Consider the following 14,326-nt stretch of genomic DNA (forward strand, 5'->3'; position numbering starts at 1 on the left):
TTGACACAAACGTTTACAAAACTGATTCCGTTTTTATTCAATTTACATGAAACTTACACAGTATATGTGGAGGGCATGTCTCTACATAGGGGGGCTTTCATTTTTCTCTAAGTTCATTTATTGATTTTATAATAGCAATAAACATGCCATATTTGCAAAAATGTTTTGGGGAACTTTGAACATTTGTATTAGGAAAACTAAAGATGTTTTGGAAATTCTAAAGCCCGAAATCCTTTATTATATGCTAATGTGTCAGAAAAATGTCACAGAATAATTATATCTGAAACGTGTGTTCTGAAGTGTGGACTTGAAAATGTGTAAAAAACGTTGAAAAAAAAACAACTCCCTTTCTATTTACGCTGCAGTACTGAAACTTGGGAGAATTTAAGCACTTTTCATATACAACTAGAAAATTAATATTGGTTGACATTGAACAACTTTCATCTATAGTCGTCTGACGCCCCCTGAAGTGGGTAGAATATAGTTGTGCATAAATTGGCTGTTGATTGCTGGTGTTGACTTCTTGATGTGTAGTGCTTCGCAGATATCAAGCCGCCTGCTATCGCTGTATCTATCGATGATTTCTGTGTTTTTTGTTAAGACTTCTCTGGTGATGGTCTGGTTGTGGGAAGATATTATATGTTCCTTAATGGAGCCCTGTTGCTTATGCATCGTTAGTCGCCTGGAAAGAGATGTTGTTGTCTTGCCTATATACTGAGTTCTTTGAGGCTTAAAGTCCCCAAGTGGGCATTTGAAGACATAGACGACATTGGTCTCTTTCAAAGCGTTCTGCTTTGTGTCTGGAGAGTTTCTCATGAGTAGGTTGGCCGTTTTTTTGGTTTTATAGTAAATCGTCAATTGTATCTTCTGATTTTTGTCTGTTCATATCGTTTATGTTCATACCGTTCATATCGTGGGTATAGCTTATTTGTTTCTTTTTTCATTGTTTTTCATTTTTTTTTACTGTTCTTCTTATTTTTCAGTGCAATTGGTGGTGAAATTGAGCTGTGAACGATTGATCTGCGTTTGAATTGAAATATTTCGTTAGTCTTTTTTGTTTTTGTTTTGAAAACATGAAAATGGACAACACTTTTATTTCACATCTGCAAATGTGCAACAAACAGCTATGAATCCACTGGCTACAACGTTAACTGTTTTCTTCATGTTATGTTAAAATGACACGTTTGGGATAACACTGCTGTATTCAGAAGTGTCAACGTATTACACTTGGAATGCCAGAAGAAAATCATTTGAACGACGCAAACGAGAAGAGCAAGTCGACGGACAACCTGGCATATTCAAATAAGCTACGATAGGCAGACTGCACACGGTGCATCCCAATCAAGATGAATGCTTCTTTCTTCGCATGCTGTTGGTAAATGTGTCCGGTCCAACGTCTTTCCAGCAATTGAGATTTGTCAACGGCATAACTTATGCCACTTTCCGTAGTGCATGTCAAGCTCGGAATTTATTGGAGAACGACCGACACTGGGATGTAGGCATTAATGACGCGTCCAACACGTCACATCCAAATGAAATTCGTGCATTCCTTGCAATTATATTGATCACCGGCTCTCCTTCATCTCCATCAGATTCATAAGAGAAATATAAATCGCACATGGCTGAAGATATTATCCGTCGAATAAGAAGGAAAATTCAAATATGAACATGGATTTCACAGCAGAAATCTACAATGAAGCGTTGATACTGATTGAAGATTTGTGCTTAGAAATCGCGAACAAAGTTCTAAATCAATTGGAAATGCCATCACCGAATCGATCTACTGCTGCTTCGTTCAATGTAGAATTGCGTCGTGAACAAAATTACAACACGAGTGATCTGTTGTCGTATGTGCAATCAAATATTCCTAAGCTAACACTTGAGCAATAAGGCATTTACAATCAAATAATTCAAACTGTCAATAACGGATTTTGGAAAATCTTCTTAGATGCGCCAGGAGGAACTGTAAAACCTTCTTAATTAGATTGATTCTGGCAGCATTTTGTTCCCAAAATGGCATAACCTTAGCTCTTGCATTGTTCGCAATAGCAGCGACATTGTTACCAGGTGGAAGAACTGCTACTTCGGCTTTGAAATTGCCATTGAACATGAAATTCATTGAAACTCCCACATGCAACATTTCCAAAGCATCCAGTATGGGAAAAGTATTGCAGCAATGTAAACTTATTGTTTGGGATAAATGCACAATGGCCCACAAAAAATTGCTCGAGGCTCTTGATCGATCACTGCAAGATTTGTGTGGAAACATCAGACCATTTGGGAACGCATTAATACTGCTTGGAGGAAATTTCAGGCAAACATTACCTGTAATTCCTCGATATAAGTCCGTCGACACTGTTGAGGAAGCGGTTAGTTATCCAACAGAACTTTTAAATTCCCTCGATCTGCCAGGGATACCATCACATGTACTGCAATTGAAAATCGCCGTGGCAATTATCATGTTGCGAGACATCAATCAGCTAAAGCGTTGCAATGCCACGTGCCTTGCACTAAAAAAATTAATCAGCAACGTCGTAGAAGCAACAATCTTGACAAGACTTTTCTATGGTGATGACGTTCTAATTCCTCACATTCCTATGATTCCAACAGATATTCCATTTCCGTTTAAGATATTGTAATTTCCAATTCGATTGGCTTTTGCAATCACCATCAACAAAGCTCAGGCTCAGTCTTTAGAATTGGTCACTTTATATCTAGACACGGATTGCTTCTCACATGGACAATTATATGTTGCGTGTTCTAGAGTCAGCAAACCAGACAATCTCTATATCTCCACACACAATGGAACAACAAAAATATTGTATACCCATAAGCACGGTGAAATTAAACATATTAGAAACGTGCGCTTTCTCTTTTCTTTTTTTTCCATATAACCAGACTGATCCATAGTAACGTGTGGCGGGTACAGCTAGTATATAAATAAAAATTAAAATGTTCGTTTGTTCATAATTGCTAATCTCCAGAAGTTCTTCACCGATTGCTTTTAAATTTTCACACATCATTCCATTCGCATCCGAGTTTTTTTTATATACATACTATATATATGTCATGTCTGTGACGGGAAAAAACATGATTTTGTGAAAAATTGCTAAACATAGATGCCGAAGAAATATAAGAAAATACACTTTCGCAAACAGAGTGGTAGACGGTTGGAACAAGTTAGGTGAGAAGGTGGTGGAGGCCAAGACCGTCAGTAGTTTCAAAGCGTTATATGACAAAGAGTCCTGGGAAGACGGGACACCACGAGCGTAGATCTCATTCTGTAACTACACTTAGGTAATTACACACACACGCACACACACATACACACACACACACACATACACACACACACACACACACACACACACACACATACACACACACACACAAGGTGATGGAGAAGATCGTGAGAAAAACCTGGTAACACATCTTGAGAGAAGGGACTTCGTGACAAATCGCCAACATGGGTTCAGGGAGGGTAAATCTTGCCTTACAGGCTTGATAGAATTCTACGATCAGGTGACAAAGATTAAGCAAGAAAGAGAGGGCTGGGCGGACTGCATTTTCTTGGATTGTTGGAAAGCCTTTGACACAGTATCGCATAAGAGGCTGGCACATAAGCTGGAGAGACAGGGAGGTGTAGCTGGTAAGGTGCTACTGTGGATAAGGGAGTACCTAAGCAATAGGAAGCAGAGAGTTACGGTGAGGGCTGAGACCTCCGATTGGCGTGAAGTCACCAGTGGAGTCCCACAAGGCTCTGTACTCGGTCCTATCTTGTTTCTGTTATATGTAAATGATCTCCCGGAGGGTATCGATTCATTTCTCTCAATGTTTGCGGACGATGCTAAAATTACGAGAAGGATTAAAACAGAAGAGGACTGTTTGAGGCTTCAAGAAGACCTAGACAAGCTGAAGGAATGGTCGAACAAATGGTTGTTAGAGCAATGTAATGCTCTAACAACAAATGTAATGTATTGAAGATAGGTATAGGGAGCAGGAGGCCAAATACAAGTTATCATCTGGGAGGGGAAATTCTTCAGGAGTCAGAGAAGGAAAAAGACTTGGGGGTTGATATCACGCCAGACCTGTCTCTTGCAGCACATATCAAGCGGATAACATCAGTGGCATATGCCAGGCTGACCAACATACGAACGGCATTCAGAAACTTGTGTAAAGAATCATTCAGAACTTTGTATACCACATATGTCAGGCCAATCCTGGAGTATGCAGCCCCAGCATGGAGTCCATATCTAGTCAAGGATAAGACTAAAGTGGAAAAGGTTCAAAGGTTTGCCACCAGACTAGTACCCGAACTGAGAGGTATGAGCTACGAGGAGAGACTATGGGAATTAAACCTCACTTCGCTGGAAGACAGGAGAGTTAGGGGGGACATGATCACCACATTCAAGATTCTGAAGGGAATTGATAGGGTAGATAAAGACAGGTTATTTAACACAAGGGGCACATGCACAAGGGGACACAGGTGGAAACTGAGTGCCCAAATAAGCCACAGTGATATTAGAAAGAACTTTTCTAGTGTCAGAGTGGTTGACAAATGGAATGCATTAGGAAGTGATGTGGAGGAGGCTGACTCCATACACAGTTTCAAGTGTAGATATGATAGAGCCCAATAGGCTCAGGAATCTGTACACCTGTTGATTGACGGTTGAGAGGCGGGACCAAAGAGCCAGAGCTCAACCCCCCAAACACAACTAGGTGAGTACACACACACACACACACACACACACACACACACACACACACACACACACACACACACACACACACACACACACACACACACACACACACACACAATGTAAATGCAAAGTTATGAAACTAGGCAGCAGAAACAGGAGGCCAGGCACAGGATACAGAATAGGAGATGAAGTACTTAATGAAACAGGCAGAGAGAAAGATCTAGGAGTTGATATCACACCAAACCTGTCTCCTGAAGCCCACATAAAAAGAATAACGTCTGCGGCATATGCGAGGCTGGCTAACATCAGAACGGCGTTCAGGAACCTGTGTAAGGAATCATTCAGAATCTTATACACCACATATGTAAGACCAATCCTGGAGTATGCGGCCCCAGCATGGAGCCCGTACCTTGTCAAGCACAAGACGAAGCTGGAAAAAGTCCAAAGGTATGCTACTAGACTAGTCCCAGAACTAAGAGGCATGAGTTATGAGGAAAGGCTGCAAGAAATGCACCTTACGACACTGGAAGACAGAAGAGTAAAGGGGGACATGATCACAACCTACAAAATCCTCAGGGAAATCGAACGGGTAAATAAGGATGAACTATTCAACACTGGTGGGACGCGAACAAGGGGACACAGCTGGAAGCTGAGTACCCAAATGAGCCACAGAGACGTTAGAAAGAACTTTTTCGGTGTCAGAGTAGTTAGTAAATGGAATGCACTAGGAAGTGATGTGGTGGAGGCTGACTCCATACACAGTTTCAAATGTAGATATGATAGAGCCCAGTAGGCTCAGGAATCTGTACACCAGTTGATTGACGGTTGAGAGGTGGGACCAAAGAGCCAGAGCTCAACCCCCGCAAGCACAATTAGGTGAGTACAATTAGGTGAGTACACACACACACACACACACACATACATTATCCCCCCCCCCTTTCTCACTTCTTCTGTAGCATACCAGATATTTAACCCCCCCCCCTACTCCCAAAACCCTCCCACACAGTGGGACCCTCTCCATCTCCCTCACGCTCTCCCACCACTTGACCACCTGACCCGAAGTGACCATCTCCGCCCCCTCCCATACAATCTCCCTCCTCCCCCCCCACCCCACCCTCGCTCTCTCTTGTCCTCTCTGTTCTCTGCTTTCTCTCTCTCTCTCTCTCTCTCTCTCTCTCTCTCTCTCTCTCTCTCTCTCTCTCTCTCTCTCTCTCTCTCTCTCTCTCTCTCTCTATATATATATATATATATATATATATATATATATATATATATATATATATATATATATATATATATATAGTAGGCATCCTTCAGTCTTGGGAGACTATGGAGTTGCGCCCTAGTTGTCAATCCTGGTGCAGCGTCTGGTGTGACTGATGAGGCCAATCCGAGAGTGGCAGTCCTTCCCACACCGAGCACAAACGAAGTCCGATTCTGGTCTGTCTTCCTGGCTACCGGCTTTCCTTCTCTGTCTCTTTGCCTCCGATTCCTTGGCAAGTGACTCCTCGAACTTGGAGAGACCTCTTTGAACAGACTGCCTCCAGGCTGAACGGTCTGCAGCCAGTGTCTCCCATACAGCTAGATCGACGTCCATGGCTTTCAGGTCCCTCTTGCATACGTCTTTGCACCGTAGCTGGGGCTTGCCTGTTGGACGCTTTCCCTGCATCAGCTCTCCGTACAGGAGATCCTTGGGGATACTGCCGTCGCCCATTCGCACAACGTGCCCGAGCCAGCGCATTCGTCTCTGTTTCAGCATTGTGTACATGCTGGTGATTCTTGCTCTCCCCAAGACGTTGTTGTTTGTCACCTTGTCCTGCCAGGTGATGTCCAAGATGTGTCGAAGGCAGCGCATGTGGTAGGCATTCAGCTGTCTTTCCTGACGGGCGCGGAGTGTCCAAGACTCACTGCCATAAAGGAGAGTGCTCAGGTGCTCAGGACACAGGCTCTGTAAACCTGAATCTTAGTATACTCAGTTAGCCTATTGTTGGTCCACACTCTCTTTGTCAGTCCGGACATGGTAGTAGATGCCTTACCGATGCGTTTGTTTAGCTCCGTATCAAGAGAGAGGGAGTCAGAGATTGTGGAGCCCAGGTACACGAAGTCGTGAACGACTTCCAGTTTGGAATCAGAGATGCCGATGTCAGGTGGGGAGTCCACTCCTTGTCCCATGACTTGTGTTTTCTTCAGACTGATGGTGAGTCCGAAAGCCTGAGAGGCCTCGCTGAAGCGGGTTATGAGCCGTTGGAGGTCTTCAGCTGAGTGGGCAGTGACTGCTGCGTCGTCGGCAAAGAGGAAGTCTCGCAGACACCTCAGCCGAACCTTTGTCTTGGCTCTCAGCCTTGCGAGGTTAAAGAGCTTTCCATCCGACCTGGTCCGGAGGTAAATGCCTTCCGTGACAGTTCCGAAGGCGTGCCGCAGCATAACTGCGAAGAAAATCCCGAATAGGGTTGGAGCCAGTACGCAGCCCTGCTTTACTCCACTTCGGATGTCAAAGGCGTCTGATGTTAGGCCATCAAAGACCACGGTGCCCCTCATGTTCTCATGGAAAGATCTGATGATGCTGAGGAGCCTGGGTGGGCATCCGATCTTGGGGAGGATCTTGAACAGGCCATCCCTGCTGACGAGGTCGAAGGCCTTCGTCCTATCTATGAAGGCTACAAAGAGTGGCTGCTTCTGTTCCCTGCATTTCTCCTGCAGTTGTCTGAGGGAAAGGACCATGTCGATGTTGGACCTGCCAGCTCTGAATCCGCATTGTGATTCTGGATAGACTCTCTCTGCAAGTACTTGGAGCCTCTTCAATGCGACTCGAGCAAACAGCTTTCCGACAATACTGAGGAGGGAGATTCCACGGTAGTTGTTGCAGTCGCCCCTGTCACCTTTATTCTTATACAGTGTGACGATGTTGGCATCCCTCATGTCCTGTGGCACCTCTCCTTCTTCCCAGCAGAGGCAGAGAATTTCATGCAGCTCCATGAGCAGGCTACCTCTGCAGCACTTCAAGGTCTCAGCAGGAATGCCATCTTTGCCAGGAGCTTTACCAGAAGCAACGGAGTCTAGGGCATCGCTGAGTTCTTCCAGGGTCGGTTCGCTGTCGAGCTCCATTAACACAGGCAGACACTCAATGGCGCTCAGGGCATCTTCGGTGACCACATTGTCCCTGGCGTATAGCTCAGAGTAGTGCTCGACCCAGCGCTTCAGCTGCAGTGTCTGGTCCTGAATCACCTCGCCAGTGGCAGATTTCAGAGGAGCGGTCTTCCTCTGGATTGGGCCGAGGGCCTGCTTGATGCCGTCATACATTCCCCTTACATTGCCTGTATCCGCTGCAGTCTGTATCTGGGAGCAGAGCTGGAGCCAATAGTTGTTGGCACATCGCCTAGCGCTCTGCTGCACTTTGCAGCGGACGGCCCGAAGGATCTGTAAGTTGCGCTGACTTGGGCAGGCTTTGTAGGCTGCCAAGGCGTTTCTCTTCTCTTCGATTACAGGTGTCATCTCTTCCGAGTGAGCCTCGAACCAGTCTGCCGACCTGCTGGTCTTCTTGCCAAAGGTGGAAATGGCAGCGTTGAACACAGCGTCTCTGAAGTGCTCCCATCTTTTACAGGCAGTGACCCCAGCTGGGCCAGGGAGAGCTTCCTCGAGCACGTGTGCAAAATCTTCCACCTTGTCCTGGTTGCGGGTCTTGGTGGTGTCGATGCGAGGTCTGCCCGCCTTTTTCGAGTGATGAATCTTCTTTGGTTGCATCTTGACCCTGCTACATACCAGGGAGTGGTCGGTGTCACAGACAGCACTCTGGTAGCTACGCGTAATCTTGACGCTGGGTAGACTTGCACGCCTGGTAAGAATCAGGTCAAGCTGGTGCCAGTGCTTGGATCTGGGGTGTCTCCAAGATACTCGGTGTTGAGGCTTTGTGCCGAAGAACGTATTGGTGACACAAAGACCATGAAGGCAGCAGAGTTCTAGCAGACGTTGCCCGTTCTCATTCATCCTTCCTATGCCGAATTGACCCAGGCAAGTGGGCCAAATGTTGTGCTCGGCACCCACTCTGGCGTTGAAGTCGCCGAGGATGAACAGTGGCTCCTTTACAGGGATTCTCGCTATGACTCTGTTGAGGTCATCGTAGAATTTTTCCTTTGCCTCTGCTGGAGAAGTCAGGGTTGGTGCATATGCAATAATTACATTGACTGGTCCTGTTTGGGAGTACAGTTGCAGAGACAGAATTCGTTCGGTTTCCCCCATCGGTGGCATAATGTGTCCCAACAGTGCATTCCTGACGGCAAATCCCACACCATGTTCTCTGGGCTCATCTGGAGGTTTTCCTTGCCAGAAGAAAGAGAAGGTCCTCTCTCTCACAGATCCTGATCCTGGGAGCCTGGTCTCTGGGAGAGCAACAATATCCATCTGCAGCTTGCTCAGCTCCCTATCGATGATTGCTGTTTTTCGGGCGTCATTGATTTCTTGCAGGTCGTCACAGAAACCTGGTGTCAGTGTCCTGACGTTCCATGTGCCCAGCTTTAGGGCAGTTGATATTTTCTTCTTTGGTTTGGTATTGCTTGGTGCAAAGTTGTCGGGCCGCTTGTCAGTTTTCACCCTAAACCCCACGCACCCAGTGAGGTTAACGGACCGTGGCGAGGCAACACCTTATTGGCTGGGGTTTTCCCAGCTTGAGGCGGGCGGTAGCTGCCCAGTGGGGCGCGATGACCCCTCCCACCGTCGGAAGCAACCCCTGGCGTCACACTCTTCGCCAACCGAGCAGAAGACTTAAAACCGGTAGACTGTCGCTTCCCGTGTTGGTTCGACGCTGTGAGGCGAAGCTGGAGTGTCCTCTCCAGGGCGCAAAGCCTGGGTAGGTAGATATGGAGGAGAAGCTGTTACCCATGCAGCAGGTCCCCCCTCTCCACGTTGCTGAAATTATCCAATAGAAAGGCAAATGCCAATACGCATGGTTCCAGCAACGTCGCAGGAGCTGCCAGAACGAGGTCGACGTCAACAACGAACTGCCTTAGGAGCTCCAACTCCGGATTTTTCCTCGAGGTTGACTCCTGAAGCCTTCCCAAAAAAAAAGGGTGTGGCTGCAAGGCAGCGGAGGTTTAAAATCAGGGTTTTCCTTCCCCTAGATGGGCTGCCTTCCCAGGCTATCGAGTCCCATCTACCCGGAGCAGCTGGTTTTAAGGCGCCAGAGGCACGCCCTCGCCCCTTCTCCTGTCGGTAAAAGCAGTATATATATATATATATATATATATATATATATATATATATATATATATATATATATATATATATATATATATATATTTATATATATATATATATATATATATGTATATATATATATATAAATATATATAAAAATATATATAAATATATATAAAAATTATATATATATATATATATATATATATATATACATAGAGAGAGAGAGAGAGAGAGAGAGAGAGAGAGAGAGAGAGAGAGAGAGAGAGAGATTTGATTTGGGTGTTCATGGTAGGTTGTTCTATCTATTCTAACCTATATATATATATGTATATATATATATATATATATATATATATATATATATATATATATATATATATATATATATATATATATATATATATATATATATATATATATATATATAGGTTTGGTTAGGTTAGGTGTTTAGGTTCTGTTGTTAGGTAGGTTGTTCTATCTATCCTAGCCTATATATATATATATATAGGTTAGGTTAGGTTAGGTGTTTAGGTTCTGTTGGCGATTATTTAAATTTGTAGTACGTGGGTGAAGCATTTTTGGCGTTGGGGTTGGATCAAAATTCGTCAGTGAAGCACTTCTTTCAAAAGTGTTCGAACGAAATCAGTTGTGAGTCTTATGTAACAGCCCGTACTGCAAACAAAGACCTAAAAGAGATTCCATACACCCGCCAACCCGCCTGTTTATGAATGAAAAACTGTTTACACACGTCTCACAACTGCTGACGTTCGAATACTTCTGGAACAAGTGCTTCACAGATGAATTTTGTTCGAACTACAATGCTATAAATGCTTCACCCTCGTACTACAAATACCAAAAATCATCAACAGAACCTAAACACCTAACCTAACCTTTGCCTATATATTCACAATATGCTAATATATTATAATAATAATTTAAATTTGAGAACATTCCTGTTTTGAATGAACTGCATGCAAAAATTTTGGAGTGCATCTGTGGGGTCGACCGCTGGATGTAATAGACTTGAGTCGAGGACAGGTTGTGTGTAAACCGTTTTCATTCATAAACAGGGGGTTTGGCGGGTGCATGGAATCACTTTTGGGTCTTTGTTTGAAGGACGGGCTGAACATTATCGTGGGGGAGTTTCGGAGAGTGAAGGTTTTAAATGAATTGCAGGAAACCAAAAACATCAGGGAGGCTGACAACAGTGTGAGCATCAGGCTATAGCATGTGTGTGAATTGCCAAGGTTGGCAATTCTGGCACCCTAATTTGGTATTTAATGGAGTAGCCAACTAGAAAAGTGTAGCTGCCTTCCTCTTGCAGGTGTTCGATACTTGTAATTTTTCACAATACAAGGCGAAGACTCACCGTCCATGTTAGGAGGCCCTAGTCGACTTCACACTTGAAGAGTCCCCTCAATATGTTGACTGATAGGCGATCGTCGTCGCCTCTCAACCAACAACAACAACACGCACACACACACACACACACACACACACACACACACACACACACACACACACACACACACACACACACACACACACACACACACACACACACACACACACATACATACACACACACACACACACACACACACACACACACACACACACACACACACACACACACACACACACACACACACACACACACACTAATAGTTAAAACGGGTTTGCAGTTATTTACATCTGTAATATGGTTTATATACTTTACACGAATGATGATATCAAGACCAAATTTGACCCCAATATTCAGTACGTAATGGTATGTATAGTTGACCAAATAATTACAACAGAAAAAGAGAGAGACACTTAGACAGACACACAGAGACTGACACTCTACAAAAAAGGAATATGTCCAGTCATATTACATATATAATTCATTGCCATGTGAAGAATATCATAAACGCTTTCGTATGATAAATGTTCAACGAAAAAGTTATAGGCTTCGTAAAACATTTGCAACTCTAATGGGCAAACAATTAATACATATAACATCATCGATTGTTTCACCAACAACGTAGAAGAAAATGCTTCGATATTTGTGTGAAAGCTATACCTTATATACCTGAAGGCCACTAACAAACTAGTGGTCTCGACGAGGACAGGAAGCTGGCAGCTTGTCAAAGATCTCCCCCACCATTTGTCATGATGGTTTCTGCAAGCTGGATTTTTCAATTACAATTAGAGGGATTAGCTGCTTGCTCGTTGCAGGATGTGGTCACGGCGTTGGCGCTCTCTCAGTTGTTGACTGACGTCTTGTGCGAGCAGGTTGCTGTTGCTGGTGTGTGGTGTGCCGGCTAGCCTGTGGGGGTGGCTGGCGTTATGGCGTCGTCGGTGACGCGGATTCGGAGGGTGGATTCCGCAGGATTGGAGTTCTCGGCGGCTGCTGATTGGGCGTTGTGGGAGGGGACGCTTTTGGATGTTTTACGGGTGGACCTGCACACTATTTACGGCCTTGAGAAGATCTCTGACAGGCGTTTGGTGGTCAAGTTCTCTGCCCCTGGTCCATATCAGCGCTTCGTCAGTGATTTTGCTGGGCGTTCTCTCCAGCTTCCGGGCTCTGCTGGTACTGTGGTATTAGGTATTTGGTATTGGTGGAGGTATTAGAGGTATTGGGGTATTAGGATTACTGGTATCAGGTTTGGTGGAGGTATCGGACCGGTGTGTGGCTCCGACGTTTGTCAGCATCCATGGAGTTCCCTTGGACTTTGCCAAGGAGGTCCTTTGCACCTGCTTCTATCGGTACGGTACTGTGTTCACTCACCGTATAACTTGTCTCCGCTCAGGCCTCCTGTCGGGCTTGAGGACCAATGTTCGGACCCTTGGCATATGCTTGACACGTCATATTCCTTCTCAGGTCAAGTTCTACGGCTTTAACATGCGGGTATTCTATGAGGATCAACCGTGCACCTGTTTTAGGTGTAGATTGCAAGGGCATCTTGCAGCCGGTTGCACTGCTTCCGGGATGGGGAGGCCAGCCCTCTTTCAGGAGGATGATTTTCCCCCCTTGGGGGTTGGGGGGGGCCAAGCCAGGTGTTGCGGAGGCTGTGATTGTCCCCCGCGACCCCTCCCCGTCGATGGTGCCTTCTGATTTGACTGATCCTACAACGGCTGTTCAGCAGTTTGGCCCACCTGGCCCGTTGTGCCTGATGCGGCGGCCTCGCTTCCTGTGCACGTCATCACTGCGGAGGTTCATCGGGATTCAACTGTTGCTGACATGGAGACGGGTATGCCTGTGGAAGCTGCTCCATCGTGTGTAGGTGCGAGTGGCGATCCTGTGAGTCATCCGTGTGGTGTTACCCCTTCGTCTGGTGGCCGTACATCCGACGTAGTTGCTGCTGCTCCGGGGGTGCTGCGATCCTCTCGTGGCTCTAGAGGGCCTTCCCCGGTTGCGAAGTCAGACGAGCCCCGTCGTAAGCAGGAGGCACGGACGCGTTCCTCGGACAAAGGTCCTCCCATCAAGCGAGGGGTGGGGGGATCTACGGCTGGGGCTGCTGTGGCATGCGCCCCTCCTCCTCCCACTGGTGGCCTGCTGAGATCTTTTACTCCCGGGGCTCCCTCTAGGGGCAGTGACGCCCCGAAGGCAGTTGAGTCTGCTCAGTGGGTGGTGTCCACTGGTGTACTGACAGGGATGCGCTGACTATGAAGCTTACGAAGTCAACGAAGAGTACAAGCACCGAAGTTCCTGTGGGGCCTTCCACTGCAGGGTTGCAGGTGATGCGCCTACTGTTCCTATTGCCTCCCCTGTGAGAGGCTATGGTCCACCTTCGCAGGGGACTGTGGGGTTGGTGGGGTCCTGATTGCCCTTCTTGATGGCGCCCTCTCTTGCTTGTTCGACGCTGAATGTTCGTGGGTTGCGTGACTTGGTAGTGCAGATGGGCTTGGTGGCTGTGCTTCGTGAGCAGCATGTAGATGTAGCCTTAATTCAGGAGCATAATGTGCGTGACTTGGGTGCTTTGTCTGGGTTGACTGATGATTTTCATGTAGTGCTTAATCCGCCGAGGATGTTCTTTGGGGGCACGCTGATGCTGTTCTCCTGGAGGGCGTACATTTCCGTGCTTCACACAGAGATGGATGAGGATGGCCAGGTGTTGTTCGCTCGTGTGCGGTACCTCAGGGTGGAGATTCCCTTATTGACTGTGTACGCTCCTTTTGGCGCGTCGCCGGGAGAGGGAGGAGTTTTTCTAGGGTGGGCTGTTACACTTCTTGCGTCATGACACGAGAGACATGGTTTTTGGGGGCGATTTTAATTGTGTCACTCAGGTACGGGATTGCAAGAGTGCGCGTCCGCAGAATGTTTCTCGAGCATTAGTCTCCACCTTACAGAGTTGTGGGTTTCGTGATGCTGCTCTCATGTTTGGAGGGGATTTGGAATTCACCTTTGCTGCGCGAGGGGCGTGTTCCAGGCTGGATCGTTTTTA

The sequence above is a fragment of the Procambarus clarkii genome, chromosome 4, assembly GCF_040958095.1.
Source record: "Procambarus clarkii isolate CNS0578487 chromosome 4, FALCON_Pclarkii_2.0, whole genome shotgun sequence".
NCBI classification, from domain to species: Eukaryota; Metazoa; Arthropoda; class Malacostraca; order Decapoda; family Cambaridae; genus Procambarus; species Procambarus clarkii.